The sequence below is a fragment of the Vicugna pacos genome, unplaced genomic scaffold, assembly GCF_048564905.1.
Source record: "Vicugna pacos unplaced genomic scaffold, VicPac4 scaffold_19, whole genome shotgun sequence".
NCBI classification, from domain to species: Eukaryota; Metazoa; Chordata; class Mammalia; order Artiodactyla; family Camelidae; genus Vicugna; species Vicugna pacos.
Genome location: NW_027328740.1, coordinates 67523100 through 67536263, shown reverse-complemented (window position 1 = coordinate 67536263; position 13164 = coordinate 67523100). Strand labels below are relative to the sequence as shown.

The window sequence follows — 13164 nt, the reverse complement described above, 5'->3', positions numbered from 1 at the left end:
TAGACCTTGCCTTTGATCACCAAGGAAGTGGTCACCCCCTCTCAGGGGGAAAGGAGAGTTATTCTTTGAGCAGGATACAGAAGTGCTCCATCAGATTGGACCAGGACCTCTGCATTCATTCAGCAAATCTGTGTAAGCTCCTACTACATATGGGAATCTAGTAACTAAACCCGTTCCCAAGGCTCTTGGGCTTTATTATTCAACAAAATAGACACGACTCCCCATCACTGGGGGCTCAGAGTTTTAGCAGAGGAAACAGGCAGCATGTTGGGGGTAGCAAGAGCTTGGGGAAAAATACGAGTGATATGAGCAAACTCAGGTGATGGCGGTGGGGTGCGAGGCAGACAGGAGGGAACAAGGCAATTCTGGCAGATCTCACAGAGTAATGAACTTGAAGCAGCATAGATCAGGAGGAAGAAGGAAGAGCCGGAGCCAGAGGCCCCCAGACTGAGGGGGAGAGTGTGGGCGGAGAGGCAGAGCACGCCGTGTCCTGGAAGACTTTGGGGCGACTTTGGATCCTAATGAAATGGTGACCCTTTAAGTGAGTTTTGATGGGATGGGTGATGTCCAATTTATGCTTGTGTTTTGGTTTTTTTGGGGGGGAGGTTAATTTATTTATTTTCATGAAGGTGCTGTGGTTTGAACCCAGGATCTCATGCATGCTAAGCATGGGCTCTATCACTGAGCTACACCCACCCCCTCAATGTATGCTTTTATAGGCTCCCTCTGACTCTGTGTGGATGAGATTGTAGAAAAGCAAAGATGGAAGAAGGAGGCTATTTGGTGTCCAAGAAGTGGCTGAAGGTGGCTCCTAGGAGGGTGGGGAACAGGGAGTAGGTGGTTAATGAAGACAGAGTAGCCAGAATTTTCTAACAAGATGGATTTGCTGTGTGTGTGTGTGTGTTTAAGAGAAAGAGAGAGAAAGAACATGGTTCCAACATCTGGACCTGGAAAATGGGATGGATGTCCTCTCCATCCACAGGGGATAGGACAAGATGGGGTTGAGCAGGTGGAAAGGGGCTAGAATCAGCTCAGTTCTCCAATGTCATGGTTAAGGAGTCTATAAGATATTGCTACCAAAATTCCTAATAGGTAGAGGAGTCTGGGGTTTTTTTTCTTTCTTTTTAACTTTAAAAATATAATTTAAATGTATTAATTTTATTATGTGAATGAATTTGGAATTTTATTCATGCCAAGTTATATGTTATAATAGCCAAATGGAAAATATATCAGAAAAGGGGAGAAATGAGGGCTTTCACATAAACTGACTGTCCATAACATAGGTAAAATTTCAATAAAACCGGTCTTCAATGCAAAAACCTCATCTTGGTGCTACATAAAATTAAATGAAAAAGGACTATGTTGATGTATCATTATTTCATGTTACATAACAGCCCCAAACAAACACACTGTTTAACTATGGGGCTTGTAGAAATACTATTCACTTTATTAATATAAATAAAGAAATGCAGAAATGTTCTAAGGTAGAATGAGCATCTTAGTGGAAATAATAGAGATCTGAGCATTTCACATGATATGTATGGACTGATTCAAAATTTGGAAAAGTAATTTACTCAGTAGAACACATGTATGAATGTGAAAGCAAGATGAATGAAAGAAAAAGAATATGAGTATCAGGGAGAGAGTTCCAAATGGAAATGGCCAATCAGGGAGTTTTGGACAAATCGAGACATTGAGGACATGTCAATTTCCAGTTCTGGTTGCTTCCACCAAAGGTATCGCAGGACCCAACTCCGGGACACATTCGCATTAAATGTTTGGAAAAAAGAGGAGACTTTGGCAAAAGACCAGCCAGTGGATCAAAAGCAGAGCGATGGGCTGGAGGCCAAGTAAAGCAGGAACACGGGGGAGGAGTGATGGAAGAGCTGGGTCAAATGCTGCCAAAGGGCCACGCATGATGAAGACTAAAAACTGACCACTATATTTAGCAATGTGGGGTCACTGATGGCCTTGACAGAGCAGTTTCCATAGAGCAAGGGATCAGGGGAACAGCCAGAGTGGGTGCAAAATTGGATGGCTCAAGAGAATATGCAGACATTGAGTTTAAACTACTCATTAAAGATTTGCTGCAAAGACATGGGGTGGCAATTGGTGGGGGCGAATTAGGGTCAAGGAGTGCTGTTTTTTCTTTTAAGAGGATGGACTTTTATATACTGATAGGAGACAACTAGCAGGAGAACAAAATAGATGAGGTAGTGACTGAGAGGATGGATGTGGGAGTGACAGCCTGGAGAAGATTGGATGGATGGCACCCATGGAGACTTTTGGATGATCTGGCTTTCGATGTCACCTGTAATAAGAGGTGGGGCAGTGAGAGTGAGGTCACAGACATCAGAAGGCGAGAGGATGTGCTGGGAGTTGCTGGTGAAAGTTCCCTTCTGTTGGCTTCAGTTTGCTTGGTCAAAGTAGAAAAGTAAACTTACCAGCTGAGGAACGAGGAGGAAGAGCTACTAGAGTCAGGAGCAGGAGTTACGAAAGAGCCTTCAGGGACAATGGGATAGTGAAAAGAGCAGGGGGAGAAGGGGGGAGTGTGCTCTCAGAAAGTTACATTTTATCTTTGAGGTCCCCAAGTATTGGATGTGTAATTGCCCTTCCTGCTGTCTACAAAATAAAAATTGAATATGGTTCAGGGAAAATGCTATTTCATTCTAAGAGGCTGCCTGTTTCTCAGGAATGGTCATCTTAAACTGTAAACATTACAAAAATGTTGAAAAGAAGAACTTGTGTACCCAATGACCCACTATTTTCTATAAATTTGGTTGCTATTTAGTTCCCCTATCAATACCACAGAACTGATACTGCCTAGGATGGAGATACATCAATGCTTATGTGGAAATTAAATCTGTAACTTTTTCTTAAACTCCATGGCTTCCTTAACATCCCATTCCCCTTGGAATTTAGGGGTGTCTGGTATAAGAAATGAGAAACAGTTTAAGAAAATCCCGGCTAAGAATTACACAGCACAACCTCAGCTCAGAAGTATACAGCAGTAAAAAATGTTTAGAAGCAAAACTCCGTAACTACTCTTAAAGAATTTTGTAAACCTGGGTCTGCCCAGATGTTTGCAAACTGGAAAGGTACTCCAATCACTTGACCGGTATGGGAACCAGAGGCTGGTCAGCCTTTTCTGTAAAACCCAGAGAGTAAATATTTTCAGTTTTGCAGATCATTTTATTGTAACCATGCAGGTCTGCAATAAGAAAATGAAGAGCACTGGGAGACAGGAAACAAATGGGCATGCCCACACCCTCCCTTACACTCAGGGCAGGTTCTCTGTGGTGGGGAGCTTTGCCACAATCACTTGTTTCTTTGTTTCCATTGGTTTCTTTGTTTCCAACTTACTGCTCAAGCTCAGAACTTCAAGTGAGACTGGTCCTTCAGCATCCATGCAGAGAGAAGGCTGAGTGGGGGTGGGGACCCCACCTGACAGAGAAGAGAGATGGCTTGTCACCATGACATGAGACAATCCACACCTTCCAGGGAGAAAGGGAACAAAGATAAGGGAGGGGAAGAGCAGTGGGACCCCTGGGTCACCTACCAGGCTTCTCTCCCTCCACGGCCACTCTGGGGGCCTGGGTGGTGTTGGAACTCAGCTACAGTGATTAGGCTGAGGGGACACAGGATAATGGACCCTCTGTCTCCACACCAGGTTCCAAGCTCAGCCCCTCTAACTCTACGCTCTATGTTTCTGGAACTCACCTGGAATAATACATGATCAGTCCAGACCCAGAGCCCAAACACGACAAGGGTCACGTGGGGTTGTAACGCCGTGCTGAGTGGTCGGGGTCTCCTTGCAAATCTGCAGAAATCCCTGTTCTGCCTCATTCCTGGGAGAAACCCCACATCTCCTCCTACTCTGTCTGCTTTACTCTTGAGGCTGTTGTCCGGGAGGGATACAGAGTCCTTGAACCTGGCCCTCCAGACGTACATAAGCAGCCTGTTCAATAAAACAAATTATGCACTTTTCCACATTTGCTAGTTTTTTGATTCCAGAAAGGCTGCGGGACTCTTTCTCACTGTCTCCTGTGCCCCCACCACTTGGTGGCCCTCTCCTCATGGAAACACGATTTCCCACAACTGCACCCTGCCTCCAAGCTTGTCAGAAAGGAGTGACCCACAAAGACACAGGTGTATGTGAGGATCCTGTCCCCCAGCAGAAAGCCTACTCTTGGAGCCACGGACAGGGTTCTGGCCTCCTGAGCCGCTCAACTCTAATTGAAAGCCTAAACTGGGGACCCCGAACATTGCTGAATGACTTTCTGAGTCACCTTGGCCAGAGGGGCCTGATTTTTCGTTCCAGGAATGGATGTAGTGCAGCCTCCATTTTCAGGGCTGACATTCATGATGGATCTAGCTTCCCCAACTGCACCCCAGGAAGGAGAGGCCCTTCCATCCCACTGGCTAGAAACCCATCCCAGGGGAGTTCTGAAGCACCGCATCGCTATCAGGTCCAGCATCCCTACAGAATGGCCCCTCCCCCTGATTGAGCCCCTTCACTGGGCCTTCCCTGCCCTGGCATGACAACACCCCAGGTGGTGCTGGGGAAGGCAGGGAGTGCAGTGACGTGTGGGGGGAGCAGAGCCCCTTGCTCTGGAGTGAGGGTTCTTGGGGAGACCACAGAGCAAGGCACACACCACCCCCACCCTATAAACCAAACTCTTAGCCCAGCCAACACAGGGGCCACTCTGCGCTCTCTCACAGTGTCTCTCCTCTGAGACTGCACCCAATCCGGCATCTGGCACCCCAGCCCTACCTCCCCTCTTATGACAGATCCCGTCTTCATGGAAACTGCCTAGCAGCGCGTATTCAAGGCCGGCAGCGGGCCTGGCGGATCTGCATTTCAGGTGCCCTAACTGGCCAGCCGTGCGTGCCTGGGCTCAGTCCTCTATCTTGCCCACCGGCAGCCTGGGTCCACGTCCGGTGCAAGGGGAGGCCCCGGAGCCCAGGCTGAGCCCCGCACACAGACAGGTGAGGGTGCCCCCGCCCCGCTGCCCCGTTGCCCATCTGCCCCGCAGCCTCGCTGCCCCTTGCCCCGCCCACTGGTGGCAGCACCGCCCCAGCCTCTGGCCGGCGCCACCTGCAGGTGAGGATGTCCGCGCGGCCCCGCCCTCCCCGGCCCCGCCCAGCTGTCCCATAAGCCTCCCCCCACCCCCGTGCTGGCCGTGCCCTGGCTCCCATTGGCTCCACAAGTTCTGCCCTCGCACATCTAGACTCGGGAGGACGCACGACGCAAGCGATAGGGGAGGGCCCTGCGGCGTTGCCATGGTTACAGGCGCCGCGCTCCGCACGGGCCACAGTGCGCTTCTGGGGAGGGGAGCGGGCTCCGGAAGTGTGTAGCTGCCAGGGACCATGGCGGTGCTTGCTGCTGGGCTTGGCGGCTTGCTTGGCCGGGCGACTAGTTCTGACCTGGTCAATAGGCGGCTGACATCCTGTCTGGGGCGGCGTCCCACAGAAGGTAAATGTACGTCCGCGCCGTCGGCGGGGCCGGTGGACATCAACCGTGGTGGGATCGGGGTTGGGGTGGTGGCGGGGGAGGTCTATGGTGCCGGGGAGCGTTTTGGGGCGGGGCGGGGCAGGGCTTGGGCACAGCCTCAAGGTTTCCTCCCCCTCAGGCCCTGGGGCTGGGGCCGCGAGTCTGGGTCTCCCTTAGTGGCCTCGGCCTCTCAGAACCCCCCGGGAAGGGCAGGCAGAGAACCCATCTTAGATGAAGCGGGGCCTTACCCGGGTTTTGAAGAGCCCCAGAATCAGATGTTGGAATGGTGTGATTTATCAGCCTTGTTTATCTGCAGGGAAATTTCAGTTCATTCCAGATGTTGGTTCCTTCAGTCAACCTCAGGAATAAGACACAAGGGTCAGTGCCGATAAGCAGTTATCTAGGGCTTAACTCAAAATAAACTATGCGGGGTGTAGGGATGGTAGATAGGACCCTCTCTCTTGAAGTTAGCAGTCTTATGGGATTAGAGGCTCTGGATGAGGATTACATCCTCATCTGCAGAAATGGAGGCTGTGAGAAACACACAGAGAAGGGAGGGGTGTGGTGGCGGTAACTCATTACAGAATCTAGGACCCTTGCCTGGCTCTAGTGTAGAAGAGTCTCACCTAGGATAAGGCAGCAGTTATCAAAGTGTATCCAAGGCCCCTGAGGTGCAGGACCATTTTCATAGAAACGCCGGGATGTCACCTGCCTTTTGCACACTCTTGCTCTCCCGTGTCCCTGTGGGGTTTTCCAGGGAAAACTTGGCCTGTGATATCAAAAAACAGGGAATGCAGAGGCAGATGGGAGAATTCAGCTCTCACCAGTCCAAAAGAGATTTGCAGAAATTAAAATCACTGCTATTCTTCTCACTAATGATTTTTGTTTTGAAAAATAGAATTATATTTTGTTTAAGAGTATTAATGGTAACATACAGCAGACTACTAATATTTTTAAGTGAATTCATGCACTTTTTCTAACTTCTTATTCAACTTCTAACACAGGAAATATTGATAGATTTAACTCACATAAATAGCAGTCTTTTGGGGTTCTCAGTAATTGTTAAGAGTGTATAGGGTTCTGTAGAACAAGAAGTATGAGAGCCCCTGGAGAACGAGTGCTCAGGTGCTTAGTGGTGTCAGACGGACGCCAAGATGTCTTCCGCAACTGCTCCCGGACTTGAAGTAATTGGCCACATGGAAATGGGCGGGCAGTGCCTCCACTTTACAAACCAGAAGCTGCTGAATGTGTCTGGAGTCTAGGCCATGGGCTGTGCAGGGATTCCCATTTTATCTGTTGTATCTAAGCCGGGATTCCTGTGAAAAGGCCTGGCCCTGAAGACCTGCTCTCCTTTGCTCCCTGCCAGGTACCTTCTGTGTGACTTCAACCTTCCAGAGGGCTTCAGCCTCCGTACGAACATCTGCATCCTCATTGCCTTCCTCCTGAAGGCCCTGCTGATGATGGAGGAGCCGGTACTGGGGCCACCTCTACCACTGGCAGAGCCCCGACATCAACCAGGTCTGGATTCCCTGGTCCGACTCCTTTGACCTCCCAAGTCTCAACAGAAACATCCCTGACATTGAGTACGAGCAGTTCATTGCAGGTGAGGCGGTGATCATTTAACTGGGGCCAGGTGGTCGTTGTTCTGGTTCCGATCTGAACATCGGGCCATCTTACTTTGGTCTTGTCAGTCTGCTTAGGGGCCTTGCTCATATTTCCCACACTGCAGGTGAATTTGGTTTTTCCATAGATTTTTCGGGAAATCAATTTGAAGTGTATGAGCTCTATGTCCCCTCACCTCTGAAAACCCTGGCCTCCTGGTGAGATGGAGCGGTGACAAGGAGGCCACTGCCACAGACCTTGTCCCAGAAGGACTCGCTCCCTCTGCACTCAGGGCTTTTCTTACCTGTAGGAAAACACGATGTTTGTGTAGCATGGGCCACGTGCTGGAGAAGGTATGTAACTGCCCATCCAGTATAATTTGGTCCTGCTCAAGCTACACATTTTAAGTTTTGTAAGAGGGAAGACTTCAAGATGTTCTTTGAATAAAGATATTTAGAGCTTATCAATTTTTTAAAATTGAAATGTGGTTGATTTACAATGTTTTGTTAGTTTCAGGTATACAGCATAGTGATTCAGTTGTACATATACATAGTCTTTTCTTTTTCAGGTTCTTTTCCATTATAGGTTACAAGAACTGAATATTGTTCCCTGTGTTCTACAGTGAATCCTTGTCGTTTGTCTGTTTTACATATACTAATTTGTATCTGTTAATCCCAAACTCCTGTTTGCTTTATAAGTCTGTGAGTCTGTTTTTGTTTTATAAATAAGTTTATTTGTATCATTTTCTTTAAATTCCACATATAAATGATATCATATGATACTTGTCTTTGTCTGACTTATTTCACTTAGTGAGATAATCTCCAGTTCCCTCCAAGTTGCTGTAAATGGCCTTATTTCCTTCTTTGTTATGACTGAGTAATATTCTGTTATATCTAAATACCACATCTTTATCCAGTCATCTGTCAGTGGACGTTTAGGTTGCTTCTATGTCTTGGCCATTTTAAACAGTGCTCCTGTGAACATTGAGGTGCAGGTATCTTTTGGAATTAAGGTCCCCTCTGTATATATGCCCAGGGGTGGGATTGCTGGATTAGGTGATAAGTTTTGTGTTTTGTTTTTTTTTTGTCTTTTGAGGAATCTCCATACTGTTTTCCACAGTGGCTGCACCAAACTACATTCCCACCAACAATGTAGGAGGGTTTCCTTTTCCCACACCTCTCCAGCATTTATGGTTTGTGGACTTTTGAATGATGGCCATTTTGACTGGTGTGAGATGATAACATTGTAGTTTTGAGCTGCATTTCTCTGATAATTGAGCAATATTGAGCATTTTTTTATATGTCTATTGGCCATTTGTGTGTCTTCATTGGAGAATTGCTTGTTTAGTTGTTCTGCCCATTTTTGGATTTGGTTGTTTATTTATTTCTTATTTAGTTGTATGAACTATTTATATAGTCTAGAAATTAAGCCATGATCAGTCTCATCTTTTGCAAATAGTTTCTCCCATTCCGTAGGTTGTCGTTTTGTTTTACTTATGGTTTCTATTGCTGTGCAGAAGTTTATAAGTTTAATTAGGTCTCATTTATTTATTTTGCCTTTTATTTCTGTTGCTTGGGTTGCTTAGATTGCCCTAGGAAAACATTGCTGAGATGTGTGTCAAATAATGTTTTGCCTATGTTTCCTTGTGAGAAGTTTATAGTGTCTTGTCTAATATTTAAGTCTTTAAGCCATTTTGATTTTGTTTCTTTTTGGTTTTTTTGTGAATTTATTGTATGCTTTTGATTTGTGGTTACCTTATTCTTCAAATATATCAACCCATTACTATATCTATTTCCTTTAGACTGATAATCACGTAGGCTCCAACACATCCTAAGAATAACAAAGAAAAAAAAGAAAGAAAAAAATCTATATTTTCTTGCTCCCCTCTTCCATTCCCACCTTTTTTTATTTTGATGTCCTTTTTCATTTTTACATCTTTATGTTTATTCTCTTGTAACTCGTTATTGCATTTCCAACTATGGTTGTCCTGTTTCTATAGCATCCTGCTTCCTTTCTATTTAGAATAGAAACTTTTAATGTCTCTGTTAGGTTCAATATTACTGAATTATCTCCCCTCCCCCTCTCCCCTCCCCCACAGGCCTCTGAATACTCAGTCCAGGAAAGCTAAACCATTCTAGCCTTCATCGGTTCTGGGAAAGCAATCTTCAGAGTGGGAAAAAACATTGAAAAATAATATTCTGTGAGTTGCTTTCTACCCTTGCCCAGAGATGAGAAACATCTGAAGGTGGAGGGAAAAAGTTGGAGGTGGGGAACACAAAGTCTTTTCTCCTTTTGCTACTGAAGAAATGATTGCTTTTTTAATTAGTGATGATGCCCTTTAAATTGGTGAGATCGAGATTCCACAGCTTCAGCGCCTGTGAATAACCAGCTGGGAGAAAGCTCTCCAGGGCCCCTGCAGTGGGAAAGGCAGCCCCTCTGAGCACCTGTTATTCTGTATTCTTCCTGCCTCCACACGGTTTCGCTAGGCACCGTGCAGGACAATGCAGTAACCCAAGGTGGAGGACAGGGAGACCCCTGCTGTGTGTCGAGCCACAGGAGTCCACACTTGAAGGACAAAATGTAGAGTAGTCGGGCAGTCATAGGAACAGATGATGGTTGAGACCCAGGATAGTGTCCTGGAGTCCAACAGCCAAGGTTGGTGGGGCAGATGGGGCCCTGGAGCATGGACAGTCCTTGAGGGATCTGAAGCAAAGATAGGAACCAAGAGACTGGATTCGTGTGGGGGTACGGCTCCCCTTGGAGGCTGCGGGGCAGCTCAGTGAGCCCAGGGGGAGTGGGCACTTCCCCAAAGCTGGGTTGACAGGTCACAACCAACTCACTGGGGACCGAGAGGCACTGAGTCATTTTTAACTTTTTGTCCCTCTTCCTGGAAAAGGAACTGCTGCCTGTTAAGTAGCCTGTGTCGAAAGTAAGAATAAAAGACATGAAGCAAGATTGCCTCAAAAGTCATCCATTGTGTAGTTGTTAATAAGGGTCAAATGCAAACTTGAATAGATGAAATGAATCATTCATCAGAGGATTTTAAAACCCTTTAAAATAAAAATTCTTTCTGCCTTTGTTCTTCATTACAGGGTTCACTTGGTGATAATAGTAGTAACCAAAGCAACATCAAACCCTTACAGAACTCTGTCCTGCTGTTCCAGGAATGCTGTGTTCACGACAATCCAATGAGTAGGCACCACTATGAGTTCCACTTTAAAGGTAAGGACATTCATTAATCACACGGCTAATAAATGGCAGAGCTGGGACTTGAACCCAAGCTGTCAAGCCCCAGAGCCCCCTCTCAGCCCCTTCACTGCAGCTCATCACTTGGCATGCCCGACACAGGCCAGCATTTAAGAGCAGCGTTAACTTGGCCAAGGCTGCTTCAACACTTGGTCTCTGTTTCCTCATCTGTAGAATGGGGGTGTGGGCAGTGAACTCTGTGAGCTCAGTGGTCACTTCCTCCAGCTCTGTTATTATTCTGCTTTGAGTTAGTTCGGTAAGTATCCGAGCCCCTACATGGCCCACACATGGGCTGGCCCTTTGCTAGGCCATGGGTTATGGAGAAAAGTAAGATCAGCCTGCTTCTCCGAGGAGCCGGTGTCCCTCCACGGGAAGCAGTTGCGAGGCCCAGGCTCCCTCGCTGGCAGTCAGGGGCTGGGCAGGAAAGTCTGATAAGAGAAGATGGAGGCAGAGCCCCTCCGGGAACAGTTGTGGCCACACAGCTCTCAGTAGCGAGAGCCTCTGTGAAGGCTGCTGAGAGGGGAGTCCTCATGAGGCCAGTAGTCCCCCCAAACTAAGCCCTCAGGACAAAGATCTAGCCAACCCTTCAGTGTCACCATAGAGCCAGTCCATCCTCATCACTGTGACTCTGTGCTCCATTGTCCTGGGTCCTCTCTTCCCCCTACACCCAGAAGACTTTCCTCCCTCTCTTCTCTGAGTGTCCCCTCACTTCACCCGTGGTCCCTGCTTCCTGGGTAACCATCTCTGGAGTTGACACTTTGCCCCCTCACACACCCCCGTTTGATCAGGAGCCTCGGTTGACCTCCTTGTGCTCACTTTCCACCTTCAGATCATTGCTCCTCCTCTCTTGGGAGCTACTGTAAATCCCAGATCCTTTCCTAGAAGTGCCTGCCACCCTAGCCTCCCTGCTCATCTGCCTCAGTAAGGAGAACCTGGACCACCAGCTCTGTATTGCCTCACCTCCTACCATCAAAACATCAAAGTTGATTCTCCCTCCACCACCCAGTATGATCATTTTAGGGTCTTCTTCTCCTCAGCCTGAGCCAGCCACCCCCCATTCACCCTATCCCCAGGTTCATACCCGGGCTTGTCTCCTTCCAGGGTCAAGCCTCTCTCCTTGAAGTGCCCACCACTAGCCATCCGGCTGCTTCTCCACCAGCCTCCCTGGCCCTCTTTCACCCTCACTGGGGCATCAAGCACTGACTCCTCTGCTTTCCTGCCTGTCCACGTTCCTCTTACTTCCACTTCCCCAACTTCCAGCTCTGCATCCACAGTCAGCACTCTCTTTATGACAAACAAAACTCCCTTGACCCTTGATCTTTTCAGTTCCTCACCAGGATGACTTCCATCTCGGTTCACCCAGCTCTATTTGTTCTGAGCCTGCAGGCAGCAGGCTCTCCCAGCACAGATTTCTAAGACTACAAATCAATGCCCACCATGTTGCCACTGCCAGGCAATCCTCCAGGATTTCTCTAGTGAGCACATTTCCCCGCTTATCACTCAGTCGTGTCAACATTCTCTGCTCTCTGCACACCTCTAAGCTTCCCTCTGTCTCTTCCCTGACTCCCAGCAGATGGCCTTGCCTCCTGCTTCAGAGAGAATGACATATTACTGGAAAGGAACTCGCTCACCTGCAGCAAATCTGCTCACCTCACCTTTTATCTGTCTCTCTCCCACCTGGACTCTAGCTGTAGTTGTTCTTAATTTAGTGAGTTTAGTTGACATATATATACCCAGTTAAAAGCATAGCACACTATAGGCTACCTTCTACGGCTTACTTTTTAAATTTTACATAGAGTGTGTGATTCATCCATTTCGTTGCATGTACCTGCAGTTCATTTGTTTTAACTGATCTTAAACATTGTGTGTGTGAAAATAACACAAGAGAATGGTAAGCCAGGATTCAGGATGCTGGTTACTTCCTGTGAGAGGAGGCCAAGAGCAGGATAGGGAAAGAGGACACAGTATGTAACTGTCAATATTCCTGTTACGATGCTGGGTGATAAGTTCATAGCTGTATCTTATAATACTAATTTTAATACATAAATACCTCTGACAGTCACCTACGTTGAGAATGTTTCATGAACCAAGACATACAATGGATAATATTACATCATTATTGTTATGTAATCTTGTTATATTATACATTAATCATAATCTTACATTATTTGTTATGGGTTATATGTTATATAGGTGCATGAATTATATATTATGTATATAAACACCTACATATGTATTATATACTATCTGCTGATAAATAAACAGAACATAATATGCTAGTATATCTTCTATTATGTATAATTTAATAAATGATATCATACTATATCCTGTTATATGACATGGCACATAATCGTTAATAAAATAAGAAATCTGTCAATATATATTGGTAATTAATAAATTTTTTTTAAAAAGCCCACAGCTTTTAACGCCAACACCACTCCTGCTGTCACTATCTTTCCTCTTCCCTTTCATGGTCGTGGTCCTCACGGTGCTATCCGTTCCCCCTTTCATCTCCTTATCCTGAACCTTCCTCCTCCTCCCTTTGCATGCTGGCTTCTGCCCCGTGGTCCCTCTAGTCACCAGTGGCCTCTGGGGCACTGATTTGCGGGCACGGTCTCAGGCCCCAGCTCACCTGGATGTTCGCCGCCTCTGCTACCGCTGGTGGGGGCGGGGCAGGGGGCAAAGTGCACCTCTTGTCCTGGAAGAGAACACAGCACAGACTCAGTGACCAGCAGCAGATGTGGCCGGGACCTGCAGGACTTGGGGGAGAGCCAGACTGTCTGCATCCAGACCGGGGGCAATTGGAGTGTGAAGAAACCCAG

At 47.1% G+C, this 13164-nt stretch overlaps 1 long non-coding RNA gene across 1 annotated transcript; it reads left to right on the top strand.

Moving 5' to 3' along the window:
• The first annotated feature begins 5447 nt into the window (after nt 1-5447).
• LOC140693187 (uncharacterized) lies at nt 5448-12163 on the top strand. Its single transcript, XR_012068901.1, has 4 exons — nt 5448-5476; nt 6861-7097; nt 10189-10318; nt 11916-12163. It is a non-coding gene; the product is annotated as an uncharacterized lncRNA (long non-coding RNA).
• Nucleotides 12164-13164: the final 1001 nt, after the last annotated feature.